The sequence below is a fragment of the Benincasa hispida genome, chromosome 1 (genome assembly GCF_009727055.1).
Source record: "Benincasa hispida cultivar B227 chromosome 1, ASM972705v1, whole genome shotgun sequence".
NCBI lineage: Eukaryota > Viridiplantae > Streptophyta > Magnoliopsida > Cucurbitales > Cucurbitaceae > Benincasa > Benincasa hispida.
In genome coordinates, this window is record NC_052349.1 from 9,572,028 (window position 1) to 9,591,436 (window position 19,409).

The following is a 19,409-nucleotide window of genomic DNA, read 5'->3' on the forward strand; positions in this document are numbered from 1 at the left end:
CAAAGGACTTTAGACAAAGAGCAAACATAGACTTTTTTAACACCTTCTCCCCGATCACTAGAATTACCTCAATCCATGCTTTTTCTCTCTCGCTGCCCTTTATAAACTCGTAGTAGATTAGATAGATATAAGGACTGCCTTCCTAAACGGTGAAGTTGAAGAAGAGATTTATATGGAACAACTTGAAGACTTTATAGTCCATGGTCAAGATAACAAGGTTTGCAAGTTAGATAAATCTCTTTATGGTCTGAAACAAAGTCCTAAGCAATGACATGAAAAATTTGATAACCTAATCTTATCTAAAGGTTTTAAGGTTAATAAAAGTGACAAATGCATCTACCACAAGTTTGGAAACAATCTTTGCACTATCCTGTGTCTATATACTTGTTAATATTTGGGTCGAACTTGCACATCATAAATGATGTAAAATCTATGTTGAGTGCTAACTTTGATATGAAAGACTTAGGAGAAGGGAGTGTAATCTCAGGCATAAAAGTGACTAGGCCTAAAAAGAGAATTTCTTAGATCAATCTACTATGTAGAAAATATTCTAAAGAAATATAATTACTTTGAATGTAAACCAACATGCACTCTTTATGATCCTCGTGTTAAGTTATTCAAGAACACTGGTGACAGTGTTAATCAAACTGAGTATGCAAGCATCATAGGCAGTCTCAAATACGCTGCTGACTGCACCAAACTTGATATAACTTATGCTGTAGGATTACTTTTGTTGGTTTACAAGCAAACCTAGTATAGAGCATTGAAATACTATAGAAAGGGTTATGCGGTACTTGAGAAAACTCAAAACCTTGGATTACATTATCAGAAGTTTTTTGCTGTCCTGGAAGGGTTCAACGATGCTGACTAGAACTCCCTCTCGGATGATTTAAAGGCTGTAAGTGGCTACATTTTCAATATAGCAGGCAGAGATTCTTTTGGAAGTCTAAGAAATAGACTATCTTAGCCCAATCTATGATGGAGTCAGTAATGATAGCACTAGCAACGACTAGTGAAGAAACAGGCTGGCTTAAAAGTATGCTATCAGAGATTCCCCTATGGGAAAAGCCGGTACCAACTATATTGATCCATTACAATAGTACTGCAGTAATCGCAAAAGTTCATAACTGTTACTACAATGGAAAGATACGACAAATATGTCATAAGCACAGTACCGTTAGAGAGTTCCTCACTATTGATGCAGTTATAGTGGATCATATATGGATTGATGAAAACTTGGCAGATCCTTTGACGAAGGGACTGGCCAGAGAGAAGGTTTTCAAAACCTTAGAATGGATGAGACTCATGCCTATAGAGAGATGAATTACCTGTGAGAAAAACCCAACTTGTAGATTAGAGATCCCAAGAAATAGGTTCAACGGGTAATAACTGATCATAAGTGATATGTAGTGAATCATGCTAAAACGAACACAAAATTCCCTTCCTATGAACTAGAGTCTGAGCATGATATCTTGAAGCGTAAGAAAGGTTGAACTTAGTTCTTAATGAGATCTATACTTAATGTCAAGTGGGATACCTAGCTACAGGAGTACTCTTGATAGACTCACCTATGTGAATGTGGAAATGGAGGCCGCTTCCTATGGAGTTTTAGCCAAAGTCTCTAGAGCGTTCACTAAACCAGGATACACTGTTAGGCTTTAAAGCATAGGCTTTTGAACTACACTCTAATGATGCTATGTATGAGATATTGTTAGAGATAGGCTTCAAAACCATGAGTTACTCTAGTATATTTTGAATCGTCTACATTACGTAAAGGTTTAAGTCATAAGACACCTTTGCTTATGCACAGTGTTGTATAGACTGATATTGCTCAATGAAAAATGCTTTTCTTATGTTTTAAATTTTCAAGTGGGGGATTGTTAGTGAAAATATAAGTTCTAAAAGAAAAAAGGTATTTTGAGAATCCCACATCGCTAAGATTGGGGAGTGAGACCTTGCTTTTATACTCCCACCTTGAGTTATGGATTTGAGCTCCAAGGGGTACTTATGTTTTAGAAGGAATAAGAAAATAGGCAAATATGAGTATGGTGGACATCCCACACGTGCGCACCACTGTCATTCGGGTTTTCGTGGTCTGTGCAACTTCTCGCCTCTTACTTGAGGTTCACGCGCACGTTCCATGGTTGCGAGCGTGCAGTTGGCTCTCGAGGCCTATAAAAGGTTTCAGAAGTTTGATAATCTCATTTTCATCCTTCACCGTCCTTTCTCTCTTAAAATCTTTCTTTTCCCTTTATCTTAGTTTTGACGAGTGTGAGTTTTTTCGATCAAGTACAGTCCATCTTCGATCGAGACAGTTTTACATATTCTAGGTGGTTTTATCCTGGGGATGACGTGGCAATTCCATAGAACTGCTTGCACACTTGGGCAAAGTTGCGAATTAAAGAGTGCGAGATCCGCGATTCAACCTGTAACAAGTTTATGTTTTGCAAGTTCTATTTTCTTGACGACTGCTATTTGTGATTGTTCGCTATTGTCAAATCTTGTCCATCAGAGGGTAACGATTCCAACAGAATCTTATGTGTGGGAAATGGAGGACTAAAAAAGTGATTGTTTTTAGAATTTAAAAGGTTGGTAATCTTAATTGTAAGGAGGTGTTTATTTATTTATTAAATGAATAAAATTAAAGAAGACAAAATCACACATTCACACTAAATTTTAATATACGTTTAGAATTCATCAGTTTCTTGCAACTTTTACATGTTTTGTTATGAATATGAAGGTTGGTGATATATTTCCATCATAAAATCAATTGACAAGGAGAGGAATAACTAATCTATCTTATGCATCGTATGAGGTACCTTGATTTTTCCAATGAGGGATCCTCAAGATTTTGCCTCCTTTAGATTCACCATTTTTTAATCGAATCCCAATTTTATTTTTGGACTGAATGTTCATTTAGGTTTTATGGGCTCTTGATACTATAATAGAGAACATGTGATTCCATCATAAAACCAACTGATAATGAGAGGAGTAACACATCTATATTATGAAAAGTATGAGATTTTTCTAATGTACGATCCTCAACATGATAGAATAATAGAATTCTCTCACATTATTAGATTATATTTTTAGGTTAAAAAATATCTTTTGGTCCTTAAACTTTCATAAAATCAACAATTTAGTCTCTAACTTTGGTATGTAAACTATTTAGTCTATGTACTTTTAAAAAAGTAACAATTCAGTTGATGAACTTTAGTATATAGGGATTTAATCCTTATACTTTAAGTTTATAACAATTTAATCCCGACCGTAACAATTTTCATCAAAATTAAATATCGGTTTTTAATGTTTAACAATCTAAACTTTGTTGTTCATAAGCATATTAAGTTCCTCATTAGTTTATCGATCTACCTAGGGAAGAAATCTTAATACTTTCCTGACAGGGCCTAAATTGTTATAAATTCTAAAGTACAAGAACTATATTGTTACGTCATACTAAAGTTTAGGGGGCTAAACTGTTACAAAATAGTAAATATTTGGACTAAATTGTCACAAGTGAAAATTTAGAAACCAAATTATTACTTCCATGAAAATATTAGGAACCAAAAGTGACATTGAATTATAGTTTCACGATACTATGTGTTAATTGACTTAAGATTATGTCGTATAGGAGTATGGAGAGATCTTAACCTCTAATTTCAAGAAAATGAGTACATGTCAATTACCGCTGATTTATGGTTGGTTAGGTGAATTAAGATTAAGTTTAAGATCAACATATTTGGATTCGTTTATTTCACACTTGAATTACGTTTTAATCACTTAAAATAAAATCTCTCCACAATTGTACGTCATCTCTATTTCTCTAAGACTAAAAAATTATACCAAAGACTTTTCTTAACAAGTAGTCCTAAACCCTCACAAAAGGCTTCCATCCATTCCTTGGTCCTCCTTACTACTACACTAAGAAAGTCTATTTGCCTACCTATACTTAGCTACCACATCCTAGCATATTCCTCAACAACACCATTGGGATGTTTGTAGCTCCAAAATTCTTAGTCTTCAGCCCAATATTGTTGGTTGGGGATAGATTCCAAGAAGTCTTGGCTTGGATTATTTTGACCAAACTTCAACCTAGACTTGTATAAAGTCTTGGCGAGTGGGCAGCACAAAAATCCAGAAAGTATAAAGAAAACAGAAAATTCTCTCTCTCATGGCCTATTAAAGGGCTTAGCTAGGTTGTTTGATAATGAATGACGAATATAGCTTGATGTCAATAGTTGAAGTGTAGTGTAATCTTATATCTTTCATTTTCACAAGGGCCGTGCCTCTTCTTCTCTCCCATATTCCACTCTCCAATTGTCAGCTCCTTAGAGGGAGAGAGAGAGAATGGCGTTTGTTTTTATTTGTATTAGGAGGTTTTGGTTGTGAATTGTGATAAATTCAGATCACTTATCCTGTTTTTGCTTTGAGGTAAGATTTCAGAAAACACAACCAATCTGAATCCTCAGAGTGGCAACCACCAATTTTTATCCCAAACAAAAGTCAAAGTTGTGTGCTGGAGATGAAACGCAATTAAAAATTGCCACTTGAAAACACCTCCCCTCCCAAAGGACTGGATTAGGTTTCATGGCGTAAAGAGAGAGCCGTTGCCTTTTTTGGGCTTACATCTCTCTTGGTTTGCTATCCATTTGTCTACGATTAACCGGTGGAAAATGATAATGTTACCCATCCATACCTCAAAACCATTCACTTCATCTGAATGTTTTTGTGTTTTTGGTTGTTTGTTTCGTTACTTTTCTTGTTTTTTCATCTTGATATGTTCTTTTCAGCATTTTCTACTGCTCTCTCGAACAACTTTTATTTTAGAAACTGTGGGTTATGTTGATGGCTAAAGTGGTTTAAAGATTTATATATATTGTTTGGTGAAGCGGTACTCAGATATGGTTTAAGATGGGACGTTTCTTATGGAAAAGTCGGTATCCTTTGGAATTATAATGAGCTTTAGATAAAGTTTGAGTTGATGAAACAAATTAATACATTCTCTCCCCACAGTCGACCTTGCCAAATTAGAGATAACTCAATTGGTTAACGAATATGTTCTGGAAGAAAAAGTTAGAAATTTGAATCTCCTCATCAAGTATCTCCATATGATGTTTGTTGATTGAAATGCTATCAAAGTCTCGTATTGACTGTGAGTATACAAGGGATGGACAACATCTCTATTAGTATGAGATTTTTTTGGTAAAACTAAAAGCAAAGCTATGAGAATTTAAGAGTAAATTGAATAATATCATCTTAACATTATAAAGTATATGTGAAGATATGTGATGATCCATTGTCCTAACATTATAGAAGTATATAAGATCAAGGTTTGATGAGAAAAGTATAGGAGAGTTTAGAAAATTTTGGCACTAGAAGGATTTGTTGTGAGGACTTGAATAGGGAGCAAAAGGGAAGTCTTTGGGGGCATAATGCTTCAATAAATACCAATTATTGAGACAAAGGACTTCCAATCGCTCTCACCCAAATAGGGAAATTAAGGGTCTGATTAGATTGATTTGAGAAAAAAATATTTTTCAAAAAATTCACTTTTATTTAAGCACTTTTGATAAAATTTGTTAAAAATACATTTTAAAAATTATTTTAAATATTTGTCAAACATTTCAATTTTTTCTAAAATGACTTATTTTTTTAAATTAAACACTTGAAAATGCATTCCAAATACATCATAAATCATGCTTTAGAAACTAGACTACAACTTTCTTTATATGCACCACATAAAAGCCTCCTTCGAATCTTATTTTATTCTTTTTTTTTTTTTGGGTTAAATTACAAGTAATCTCTGAACTTTTAAGTCTTTTTAAAATAAGTTCTTGAAGTTAAAAAGAATTTAATTGGTCTCAACTTTTAATTGTATTCATTAAATTTATGAGAACCTTGTTTTTTTTTTTTTTTTTTTTATTATTATTCTTCAAAATTAATGAATTTATTAGGCATAAAATTGAATTTTATATCTACTATAATATTAAACTTTTAATTTTCTGTCTAATAGGTTTGTGAATTTACAAAATATCAAACATGTTGAAGATTTCCTAGATGCAAAATTAGAAGTCCAATGGCATATCAACACAAAATTGAAAACTTAGGTCTCATTTGATAGTCATTTGTTTTTTTTGTTTTTTTGTTTTTGTTTTTAAAACTTAAGTCTATAAACCCTACTTCCATTCATTGGTTTCAAAGTTTTGTTATCTATACTTTTACCAGTGTTTTCAAAATCAAATCCAAATTTTGAAGATTAAAAAAAAAGTTTTCAAAACTAATTTTCAAATAATAGTTTTGTTTTTTTAAAGCTGACTAAAAATTCAAATGTTTACATAGTGAAATATGAAAACCATGAGTAAGAAATTGGGAGAAAACAAGCACAAATTTCAAAAAAAAAAAAAAAAATTACCAACCGAAGTCTTGGTGACTTAATATGAACAAATAATTCACCCTACGATCTCCAGACAATTTTTTTTTTGTTATTCAACTTGGCTTCACAGTTGAGTCATATACTCGTTTTCAAGTTAGAGGTTGAGGTTCCCTCCTACCTTTATTATAGGAAAAGAACAAATTTTTGAACTTGAAGGTAAACTTTAAATATCCCTTTTTTTACCGTAATAATATGGGGCATGTTATGATTTTGGTTGGCTAATAATATTTCTTTTATTTTATTGGATATTTTGTCTCTGAATTGGTGTTGGTACTCTTTCCTTATTGGTGGCAAAGTTGCTGGGGTTATCATTTCCTTGTTTAAGTTGTTGTCGTTGGTGGTTTTCTTATCTTATGAGGATTGTATTTATTTGTCTTCTCTATGGTTTTAGGGTAAGCCATATTTTTGTCTCTGGGCTGATCGATTGTAAGTTAGAGAATCTCGTGTGTTTTGTGTGACTATTTTAATAAGTGTGATCATTAGAAGTCGTGCGGTTCTTTTAAGCTTGGTTTGACCAAGTAGATTCTTTGTAGTATGGTGGTGAAGTGCTGGTTGAATGTTCTTTCAACTAGCAGGTGAGAAGGAGTGAAGTCGTTGCTGTGTCATCAGATTTAGGGAGAGCCTAAATTTAGACTCATTGATGTAGTATAAATGTTAGGGGGAGCCTAACTTGCTCGCTATTATTCAGTTATGAGTAGATTTATTTTATGTAATCTTAGTTGAATTGCATGTTGTAAAAACTAAGTTATATTCTAGTGGATCTCTTTTCACCCAGGCAGAAAGCCTCCCGACGTAGTTGTGATTACACTGACTAGGTTAACAAGTCTCTGTATGCATCTTCTCTACTTATTACTTCTGTCTATATTTCTTTACTTTCATTAGTGGTATTTTTCTTAGGTTGTGGTATTATTGTGATTCACCTAATTTTCACTTAGTATCGGAGCGGGGTTGACTGCTTGTTCATTGAGTCCTTAATGGAGTCGATCAAGGAAGGTGGATCTATAACACGTCCACCAGTTCGTGATGGCAAATCTTTTTTGATTGGATGAGAATGCCAATTGGAAAGTCTGAATGGCCGCCTTCCTTAAATCTATTGACAGCAAGTCTTGGAAGGCGGTTCTTAATGATTGGTTATGTCCAACAGTTACTAACAAAGATGGGATTGTCAGTCAAAAGCCTGAAAAGGATTGGTCTAATGAGGAAGATCAAGCCTTTCTTGGAAACTCACGAGCTTTAAATGCTATCTTCAATATTGATCAAAACGTTTTCAGGTTAATTAACACGTGTGTTACTGCTAAAGAAGCGTGGAAATACTTGTTATGGCCCATGAAGGAACATCAAAAGTAAAGATATCAGGGTTGCAGCTCTTGACAACTTAATTTGAATCTCTTAAAATGTGTGATGATGAGAGTGTTACGGAATTTGATGTGCCCTTTTTCGATATTGCTAATGAATCTTTTGCTCTTGGAGAAAAATTTTCAAAAGAGAAACTTGTTCGTAAAGTGTTACGATCTTTACCTAAAAGATTTGATATGAAGGTTACTACTATAGAATAGGCGCAAGATATTAGTACCATGAAAATTGATGAATTATTTGAATCTCTTTGAACGCGTGAAATGACTTTCGATGATGATACGGAAAGAAAGGTCAAAAAAATTGCTTTGCAATCTTCGATGAATATAAAGCTCATTAATTAAATTCAAAGAGCCTGATAAGAATCTAGTAGAACCTATATCTCTGTTAGTAAAACAATTTGGCAAAGCTCTTAAATGATGGGACAAGTGCTCTACCTCCCGAGGCCCCTATGTTCCCCCACATGTCAAAGACATAAATAACAACAATAATAATAATGTTTTAAGACAGGGAAATCAATTTTTCAAAAAGACTGAAAGCGACGAAGGAAGCAGTAGTGGTCAAGGTGCTCGCGAAAGGAACTTCAGGTGTCATGAATGTGAGGGTTTTGGGCATTTCCAAGCTGAATGTTCTAACCTTCTGGGAAGGCATAAGAAGGAATTTTAGTTACCTTCTCAGATGAGGAAATAGACCATAGCAGTGAGTTAGACGGTGAAGTGCGTGCTCTAGTGGGAAGTCTCTCCCTTGTCTGTTTTGAAGACTGTAAGACATCTTATCATGTTGATTCTGCTTCAAAAACCCAATTTGACAAAGCTACTGCTTCTTGTGACAAATTGTCTTATGAGGAAGTTCATTAGATGTGGCATGAATACTCAAGAGCTTTAGCTGTTCAAAAGGAGAGAATCGAGAATCTAATTGCAGACAACTGTCGTTTGTTAAACACCATATCTGATCTAAAGAAAGAGTTACAAGTTATCAAGACTGACCTTGAGACCATGTCAAAATCTATCCAGATGCTCAACTTTGGCATAGATGATCTCAAGAAAATACTATCCTTAGGAAAGTCTCTAATAAACAAGGTATTGGATTCGAAAAGTCTGGGAATCGATTCTTTAAAGAAGAATCCTCTATTTTTAAAATATTCATTCCTGCTAAAGATATTGTGATGTTCGAGTCAGTGTCTAAAGCAGGTGAAAAAACTTCGATCCCCTGAAATCAATCTGTAAAAAGAAAGTGGATTTGTCACCACTGTAGGAAGGAAGATCATATTCGACATTACTGTTATCAATTAATAAAAAGAATGAGTGACATGCTATGATGGAATTATCCCAGGTTCCTTCCCCGAGGGAGATATGTTCAGAAATCCAAAATGGAGTGGAGGGTGAAAAAAGGTCATCCTAAAATTGATGTTAGATGCCATGTTGCTTTCACCTCTTTTCATGCCTCGTTAAAAGAGGATTGATACTTCGACAGTGAGTGCTCAAGACACATGATAGGTGTGGAATCTTTTATTAAAAATATTCAACCTTGTGTGTAACACCCGAGCCCTCGCGAATTTCCTTAGAGGGAGAGAAGAACTCAGAGTTCAAGTTTTGGAAGGGAAGAGTTTAACTAAGTACCTAGACTATGCCTTGGAGAAAGGAAGATTTTTAAGTGTTGAATGCATAATAGTTTGAAATAAAAAATTTGACTAAGTGTCCAACTATGCTATGAAAAATAAGAGTTGGATTCATAGCATAGGAGAGCATAGGAAAGCCTGATGGGTGCATAACACATTTAAGGGAGAGAAATTGGCTCACCACAAGTGGAGGAAACCCTAAAGAGGGAAGGGTTGGACACATAAATGGGTGCATGCTTGGAGGAAGAAGAGAGACAAAAAGGACACATGGCTATGCTTTGAGTGGAAGGAGTAAGCTATGCTTTGAGAAGAAGATAGAACCAAGGGAGAAGGACGATGAAGAAGGATGGGCGCATAGGACTAGGGTTTAGCACATAGAAGATCTTGTGAATTCTATTATGGATCTATGAAAAGCAAGATGAAAGCATAAGACAAACTTTTGTGAGAGAGTTACACCAAGGAAGCTCAAGAACCCTAGTGAACACATACCTAGGAGGGGAAAATGTAAGGTGGATATATACCCTTGCTTTAAGTTAAAGAGGGAACTATGTGGTAAGTAGGAATCAAGTTGGTGACATAGTTAAGAAACCATACGCCAAACCTAAAAGAACATGTGTTGGAAGCACATTATGGATGCATAGAGGAGATTATAGATGCATCTAGGGTTGTTGGTGAAGCCACCATGCAGCCAACCTAGGTCATTATGCATCGATTTGGAAACTGGGAAAGCAAGGTCAGATTGACAGCAAAACGAGGAACGTGGCTCAACCAAATGAAGCCTCGGTTGAGCCTAGGGTGAGGTGGACACATACTAGAACATGCAAAAGGCTAGAATGATAGCTCAGGGAGGGCCTATGTGTTGGACTGGTGGAGACACCTCAAGCTCACATGCAAATAGGAGGTGTCAAGGACCTATGTGTTGGACTTTGCATGGTGTTGACACTTAGGATTTTCATGCAAACATGTGTCATGTGTTGGTGGCCTAGGAAGGGTGACAAGGACATCTATGAGGGCCTATAAATACCCCGGAAGAACTTCATTTTAGCTTGCAACTTAATCCTCTTCCAACGAGACTCAAAAAGAGAGTTTTAGGAAAAAATTAGAGTTTCGAGGTAGGGCCATGAGGATATTTTAAAGTTAATTTAGCCCTAAACACGGGATCCTGAAGTTATTCTTGTTGGGTTGTATGCCCTAAAACTTGCAGTCTATAAATTTAAACATATTCTATTTGAAATAAAGATGTTACTCAATAAATATGTTATTGAATATGTAAATTGTGCTTGTAAATGCCTAAATCTAATAAACTAAGATCCAGACTATTACATGAATATTTGGACTTTTGTTGGAGACATAAAATAGATCAAGTTCGAGTAGATAGCCAAAACGGTTTATAGTATATGAATAAGGTTGGGTACTTTATTCTAGTAACACTATCGGATGTGAACTTTGTATCTAGTATAAAAAAATGTGATCATGAATCGTTCATGTGGAGACATGAAAGTGACGTATCCTATGCAAAGAGTTTGTATAAGACCGGACTAAGAAATAAAGTCACTTTTACTTTATAACATTGTTTACTGTTTAAGACTGACTATTTTAGAGTGATGACCTAGGTAACTCGACCTTAATCCTGAGCTAACTATGAACTCCTGTTTATTCGGGATTATCCTTATATTTGTATGGGCGGGGGTTAGTTTAACAATGCCAGCTCAATAAGCCTCCCATTTCAGGGGTAAGATCGGGTAGATAACTAAGGACATGGGGGTCCAAGACGGAATTCACTTCTTCCCTCTTTGAGAATTAGTAGAGAGGTGGTTCTCTTAAGTACTGATTTTAAGTCTTGAACATGGGGTCCCACCCTCTCACTGGCCTGAGAGGGACTCAGTTTGTTGATTGGATCACAAATCAATTGTTATCAATGATACTTAAGGAGCAAGATGTAATCTCGGGAGTAAAACAACATTTGACCCAATCGTTATTACGAACAATCTATGAAGGGTCGACTTACTGATTATAATTAAATCAAGTGGATAGAAATATATCTATAGAGAAGGGAGTGCAACTACTGGGTTTTAGTATAGTCAGCTGGTAGTTAACGAATTTTGATTAATTCGGTTTAAAGAGTTTAGCCAACTAATCTCGAATTGTTGGAGCCCATGATCTGTAGGTCCATTAGGTCCTCTACTAACTCATAAACGAATTAAACCTTAGAAGTGATGAGTAAATTTGAAACAATCAAATTCGAATTAAGAGAATTGGTAATTATATATGATATAATTACACGTTTAATTATCGAATTAAAAGAATTTTGAGAATTGGATAATATTTAAATATGATTTCACTATTAATTACATGAATAGGATTCATGATTGTGGAGTTGATGTTTAAATAATTTAATATTTGATATTAATTTAATTTAATTAATTAAAATTATTTAAATAATTATTAAGAATTAATTTTAAAATTAATTATAGAATTAATTTTAAAATTAATAGATTTTATTTAATGTTAATTATGAACTAATATTTTTTTCATTATACAATTGAAATTTGATTTCAATTAAAAATTTGATTTTGTTTGAAAATCAATTTTAAAATCCCAAAGTGGGTTTACCCCACATTTGACTTGCAAACTCAAAATTCCACTTAATTTCTCAAGGAGGTGGTGCCACTAGTGGATGGATTTGGTATGCATGCTGAGAAAAGGGTACATCAATTGAGGGGTTGAAGAAATGGTTCTTCTCTCTCTAACAGAAGTCGGTTCTTCTACTCTCTAAATTCCCAAAAATTCAGTTCATTTTGAATCCCACAATTCAATATAAGATCCTAGAGAATAGTAGAGAAGATCAAGTGGTGGTCCACAACCATTTGCTGAGGAGAATAAAGTTGGCTTTTGAGGATTGAAGAAGTTCTTCAAAGGTAAACTCTCAAAACCCTCTTTCATTTTATGAACATGCTTACTTTGATGCTAAAATTGATGAATTAGAGTACTTAATGATTTCAATTTCTTCTGCTAATTGCATACTAACTCCCTCGATTCTGACTCAGTACAGGCTCGAGATTCAAGGAAAAACTCGAAAAGCTAAGCGAAAACCTAGGGAAAAGTGTGAGTGACATGTCTTTCAAAATGAATTAATGATTTCATGATATAAGCTTATTACATGCTTTACTTAAGAGTTTTCCCGAGCATGCTATTTGTAGAGTTTAAAATGAGTTTTATGTATGCTTTTCTTATAAAATTTCTTAAGCATACTTGAGTTTTAATGCTCAGAAGCATATTTTACAAAGTATTCATTGAATTGATTTATTCCTCAGTAATTCTATATTTATGATGTTTATGCTACTGGATTGCTTGATGTTTTAAGATTGAGTACTTAAATAAATTTGAGGTTTTATGATGTTTTAATCAGGAAACCCGATACTGAAGGACTAGGATAAGGTATCTGGGTCAGTTATTGAGAAACCCGATACTGAAGGACTATGAGAAGGTATCTGGGTCCCCTGATACCTAAGGTATAACGGTATCAAGGGTACACGTAGGTGTTATTCGATATTGGTTGTGTTGAGATTACTCCGCACCAACTAAGGACTCCAACGTTGAGCGATTGAACAAAATGGCTCTCCCTCAACTAAGGCTAGAGGATGATGTTTATCAAATGTTTTTAGGGTTCTATAACATTTTTCTAAAATGTTATACCTTATGTTCAAATTTAAAACCCTGAAATTCATTAAATTGATACTTGAATACGATGATGTTTTGGAAACATGTTTTTAATGTCCATCATCGGGCGTTAGCTTATTCTTTTCCATTCTTACACTTTTTCCCCAGGTAGCAGTCTACACCCCCGAGGCTAGTTAATCTGTCAGTATGCTACTCAAAGACTCAAAGTTGTAGGGAATCCAAAGTTTAAATAGTTAGGTGGTTGAGTTTGTAAATTAATATGTGCATGTTAGGGATAAGGATAAACCTGAGAATGGTGCTTTGTAATATTAACTATTTTGGAAAGTATATATAATATAAATCATGTTTTTTAAGATTGTTGCGTAATTTGTTTAAGGAATATCTAGTTAATCGCATGTTTATAACTATTATCGGTTGCAAGGGTGCAAGTGTCTAAGGTTGGAGAGGACAATGGCTGTCACGAGAAGGTTGATATTTGCTGTCGTCACATCTTCTCCTAGGTTAGGAAGGTAATCTGGGAGGGGGTGTGACATTATAGTTCTGGTCATGTTACGTTTGGAGATAGAGCAACAGGAAAGGTTCTTGGAAAGGGCAACTGACATATCCTAGGCTTCCCTCTCTAAAAAATGTTATTCTTGTGCAAATTTAATCCGTATAAGTTTGTAGCTTTCCTTAAAGACAAATGCCTTGTGACCAATGTAGAAAATGTTGCTATCATGACATGTATGCGCTCATTTGATAACTTTACCTTTGGACTCCTAATGTTTGTTCTGATGTCTGTCACACAACTCGAAATTATGGTGCTACATTTGGCATACGCGGTTAGGACATGTTAATCATTGCCTATCAAAAAGGTTGTATCCGAAAAAGTTATTCTAGGGCTACTCTATTTATTTGGAGACAGAGATGTAGTGTGTGTACTATCAATTGAGTCTCGGAATTACTTCACATGGATCTAATGGGGTTTATGCAAGTGGAGAGCTTAGAGGGTAAACGATATGCCTTTGTCTGTGTTGATGACTTCTCTCGAAACACATGGGTGCGCTTTATCAGAGAAAAATTAGACACTTTTCAAGTTTGTCAGACTTTATGTCTCCAACTTTAGAGAGAACAAAAGGTACAAATTGTGAGGAAGGTCTGATCATGATAAAGAGTTCGAAAACTTTCAATTTGAAACTTTTTATAATTTAGAGGGTATTCAACATAAGTTCTCCTCTCCTATAACCCCTTAGCAGAATGATGTAGTTGAAAGGAAGAATCACACTTTTCAGGAAATGGCAAGGATAATGTTGCATGCAAAACGTGTGCCTCTACACTTTAAGCAGAAGCTTAGAATACAACTTGTCACATCCACAACCAAATTTCTATTCGCCCTGGCACTTTAAGTACAAACTATAAAATCTGGAAAGGACGCAAGCCAAATGTTAAGCACTTTCATGTGTTAAGGAGTGCTTGCATCTCGCAGATCAATATTCTAGAAAGAAACGGGATACCAAAGCAGATGAAGGTATCTTTGTTAGGTACTTTTCTAATAGTTATGCTGATCGTGTCTTTAACAAGCGCACTCAAAATTTGATGGAATACATCAATGTCTATGTCGATGACTTGCAAAATATTGAGCATCCCCATTGAAAATGATGAAGATCAAGGTGATACTCCTTGTGTTCACCTGATGCAAGTGACATCGGTTCCCTCATTCCATATTGCAACAATATGTGTGAAAGTAGTAATTCAGACCCAGTTGTTGTTGAGAACAAGGTGTTTTCTATATCTAGTCATGCTCAAAAGAATCATCCTCTCAGTAACATAATTGGTGATTTCAATACAATTGTCTGTACTCGCAAAAAGGAAAAATTGAACTATATCAAACTGATTGGGAATGTTTGTTTCCTCTCCCATCGAGCCTAAGAATGTCAATGAGGTTATGAAAGATGAATTTTGGATGATTCTATGCATGAGGAGTTAAATCAGTTTCAACGAAACGCGGTACGAGAATTAGTTCCTCGTCTAGAGTCTGCAAATGTCATTGGAATAAAATGGATCTTCAAAAATAAATTCAATGAACATGGAACAGTTACTTGCAATAAGGCTCAATTTGTTGCTCAAGGATACACTCAGGTGGAAGGTGTTGACTTTGATGAGACCTTTGCCCTTGTGGCTCAATTGGAGGCTATTCGTCTTCTTCTTAGAGTATCTTGCCTGCTCAAATTCAAATTATACCAAATGGATGTAATAGGGCCTTTCTAAATGGTTTGTTGAATGAAGTGGTTTATGTTGAACAACCAAAGAGTTTCACAGACCCGTCTTGTCCTCAACATGTGTACAGACTTCGAAAAGCCTTGTATGGTATAAAGCAAGCCCCAAAGGCTTAGTATGAGAGATTAACAGAATTCTTGATACAAATGGGGTATTCTTGATGCAGTTTCGAAAAAACTCTGTTTATAAAGAGAACAGGAGGAGATTTTATAATCGCTCAAATATATGTTGATGACATTGTGTTTGGCAAATCACCACAGTCCTAGTAAATCAGTTTGTTGATTAGATGAAAGCTGAATTTAAGATGAGCATGGTGGGAGAGCTAACGTATTTTCTTGGTTTTTAAGTTAAACAACTTCCTGATGGTATATTTACATCCCAAAGTGTATGCCAGAAATATGCTTCAAAAGTTTGGCCTTGAAAAAGCTAGTCCCAAATGCACTCTGGCCTTAACTTATGCAAAATTTACCAAAGACTCCGATGTTGTAAATGTTGATGAGAGCTTATACACGAGCATGATTGGAAGTCTTCTTTATTTGATAGCTAGTTGTCAAGACATTGCTTATGCAGTGGGAGTTTGTGCTACATATCAGACTAATCTAAAGACAAGTCATCTAACAAGTAGGGGTATTCAAATGATTCGACAACCCGAGCAACTCAGATTACTCAACCTGGTTAGTTTTGTTCTTGGATTGGTTTGGGTTAAATATTTTCTATTTTGTTCGGTTGGGTCGAGTTGCGGGTTGGCTGAAAAAAGAAATTGGGTTGACCTAACCCCTGTCTCTTATACACATCTAGATGTGTATAAGAGACAGCCACTAAAGACTGACAGCTGCACTCTTCGCATTACAAATATAATTCTGTGTCCATTGGATATAACTAATCAACAGTACGATGACCCTTCATAAATTGCTCGTAAGTAAAACTAGGCTAAATTACCATTTTGCTCCTGTAGTTACATCTAACTCCTTAAGTTCCACTGATCCCTCTAATGAACAATGGATCATAGTCCTACTATGACTAAACCCCTCTCGAGTCAAGAGAGGGTGTGGCGCCACATTGTTAAAGACTCGGGTCAGCTCTTAAGAGAGCAATTTATCTACTTACCTCTGCTTCGGGAAAGGAGTGAATTCCATCTTGTGTAGCTGTGTTCCCAACTTCTCAATCAGACAGATCCTAAAATGGTAGGCTTGTTGAGTCGGTGATCTGGCCACTCTTATCCATACAAATCAAAGGACTGTCCTCATAGACAGAAGTTCACAACTCACTTAGGATTCAAATCATATTGCCTATGGTCATCCTTGTGAAATAAAAGTTTCTATTACGAACGGTGTTATAATAAGACTAAACATTTCGTGGTCCGGTCTTATACAAACTCCTTTGTATAAAATATCCCCCATCGCATGTCTAATACAAGAATGATCAAGATTAGATCATTTGTAGCACTTTACAATAATTGTAACACCTACAAAGCGGGCCATACTCGTAGTGTCACTAGGATAAGGTACCCAACCTTATCCATATACTACAGACCATTTAGGTTATCACTTAAACAGAATCCGCCTGTATCTCTCCACATACATGTTTAAGTTACAAGATAACCTTGGATGTTAGTTTATTGGTTTGTGGTTAATGCAACTAAAATATCACATATTTTATAGACAAAGTGAATAAAAATATCATATATTATTAATCACATAAGAGTTTGTTCATACAAAATTTAGAAACTATAGGACCCTAAGAGATTTAGAGCATCAACCCCAACACTACTAACAAGTGCTAAACGGATTCTCAAATATATTAGTGGTATAGTGGATTATGGTCTTCTTTATTCCTCTTATACTAATAAAGTTCTTGTAGAATATCGTGATGCTGACTGGGCTGGAAATTCAGAAGATAGAAAAAGCACCTTCGAAGGATGTTTCTTCCTAGGAAACAATCTCATATCTGTTGGGTTTTATGTCCTAAAACTTGCAGTTTGTAAAATAATAAACATTTTCTATAATCAATAAACTTGTTATTGATTTCATAAACTGTATGATAGTCTAAATCCAATAAGCTAAGACCCATGACTATTGTATGAGTACTTGAACTTTATGTGGAGACATAAGAGTGGATCAGGTTGGAGTAAATAGTCAAAATGATCTATGGTACATGAATAAGGTTGTGTTCTTTATTCTGGTAACACCATTGGATGCGGCCTACTCTGTAGTTGTTACAAAGAGTTGTAAAGTGCTACATACGATGTGATCCTAATTCGTACATGTTATGACATGAGGAGTGGGGGTGTCTTATGCAACATGAGGAGTGGGCGTGCAATCTATAGAGAATCTTAGAGAAAATTCGAGTTGAAGAAAGGGTTCTTCAACAAGGTTGTTGCAGTGAGCTTTTCTCCTTCATCCCTTGATTCAAGCTTATTTTGAGTCCCACAACTCAATCTAGAGCACCAAGAGAATAGTGGGGAAGATCTTGAGGTGCTCTGCAATAAGATTTGGAGAAGATTGCAGCTGGAGAAGGAGCTTTGAAGAAGTTCTACAAGAGGTATGTCTTGAAACTCGTTTTCTGCAAGAGTATGCTTTATATTTTGCCAATTGAGTGCTTAGATGATCATTATGCTTCCACTGTTGTTGATACAATCCTACAATATCATGGTTCAATAAGAAGCAGAATTGTGTTTCCTTGTTTACTGCTGAAGCTGAATATATAGTTGTTGGTAATAGTTGCACCCAACTTCTTTGGATGAAACAGATGCTTCATGGGTATGATGTTATCCAAGATGTCATGACCTTGTTTTATGACAACATGAGTTCTATTAACATTACCAAAAATCATGTTTAGCATAGCAGGACTAAGCGCATGATATCAGACACCACTTCATTAGAGAACTTTTTGAATCTAAGGTTATATCTTTTGAATATATCAATACTGATAAACAATTTGCTGACATCTTTCCCAAACCGTTGGATGCTTTTTAGTTTGAATCCTTGCGTGTTGCTCTTGGGCTTTGCAAAATTGATTTATAGCAATTAATTTCTATTTTGGTAAGTGGAAAGATTAAGGCCAAAATTCAAATTTTCCAACCCATAATTAATTCTTACAATATTTCATATAATGTGGTTTTCCCTTTGAATTTAATTTTTTTCTCTCTCCATTAACAATTCAATTTCTAAATGATTGTGGTGTTGGTTTTTACCCTATTTTTTCGATCACATTGAGTTCACATGTCACCCTATATTTCTTCCTTGAGTCTACAGTACCTCATGGTGAACACTCGGAGTGATATTCATACTTCCAGCAAGAGAATGGTTAGAATGAAGTAAAAAGCTAATTGAAAATGATCTGCTTCTACTGAAGGACCTTTAATCGGGTTTCTTCAGTTTAAGCTACAAAAGATAACCTTGGATGTTAATTTATTGGTTTGTGAGTTAATTTTACTAAATGTCGAATAAAACATCTCATATTTTATTAAATAAAATAAAAAGTTTGTACATTACAATTACAAACTACAAAACTCACGAGATTTAGGGTATCAATCCCAATACTTCTATTATCTCATCCTAGGGATTGAGGGATTCTACTAAAGATGTGCCAATTGTTCAACTTTCCTTGCATGTTGGAGATTCCGGTCAGTTGAAGGCTCTTGACATTCGCCCTCTTACTATGGTTCTGTGGGATGGCTCTAATGTAAAAAATGCTGAAAATGATGTGACTGAGGTTCATTCTCTATCTATTTCCATGCCTAAAATTGACCCTCCTCTGACCATGCATAGGTAGTTAAATGATAGTACCTCTGTGCCTGTGGTTGCTTTTAACTTAGAAGCCGAGTCTGTTCTGAAAAGTGACATCTTTGTTCCCGCGACCTTTGTCAGTATGGATGTTTCCCTTGCTGATGTTTAGCTTCCCGTGAGTTCTGCTGATGACAGAGCCTATTAAGTACACCTGTTGTTGAAAAAGGTGCACTGGTTTCTACTAACCTTCTCTCTTCTGCTGCTGCTGAGAAGGATTCTAATGTTATTTTAGAAGTTACTGACATTCCTCTTATCATGGGAGATTCTATAGTTCGCTCTG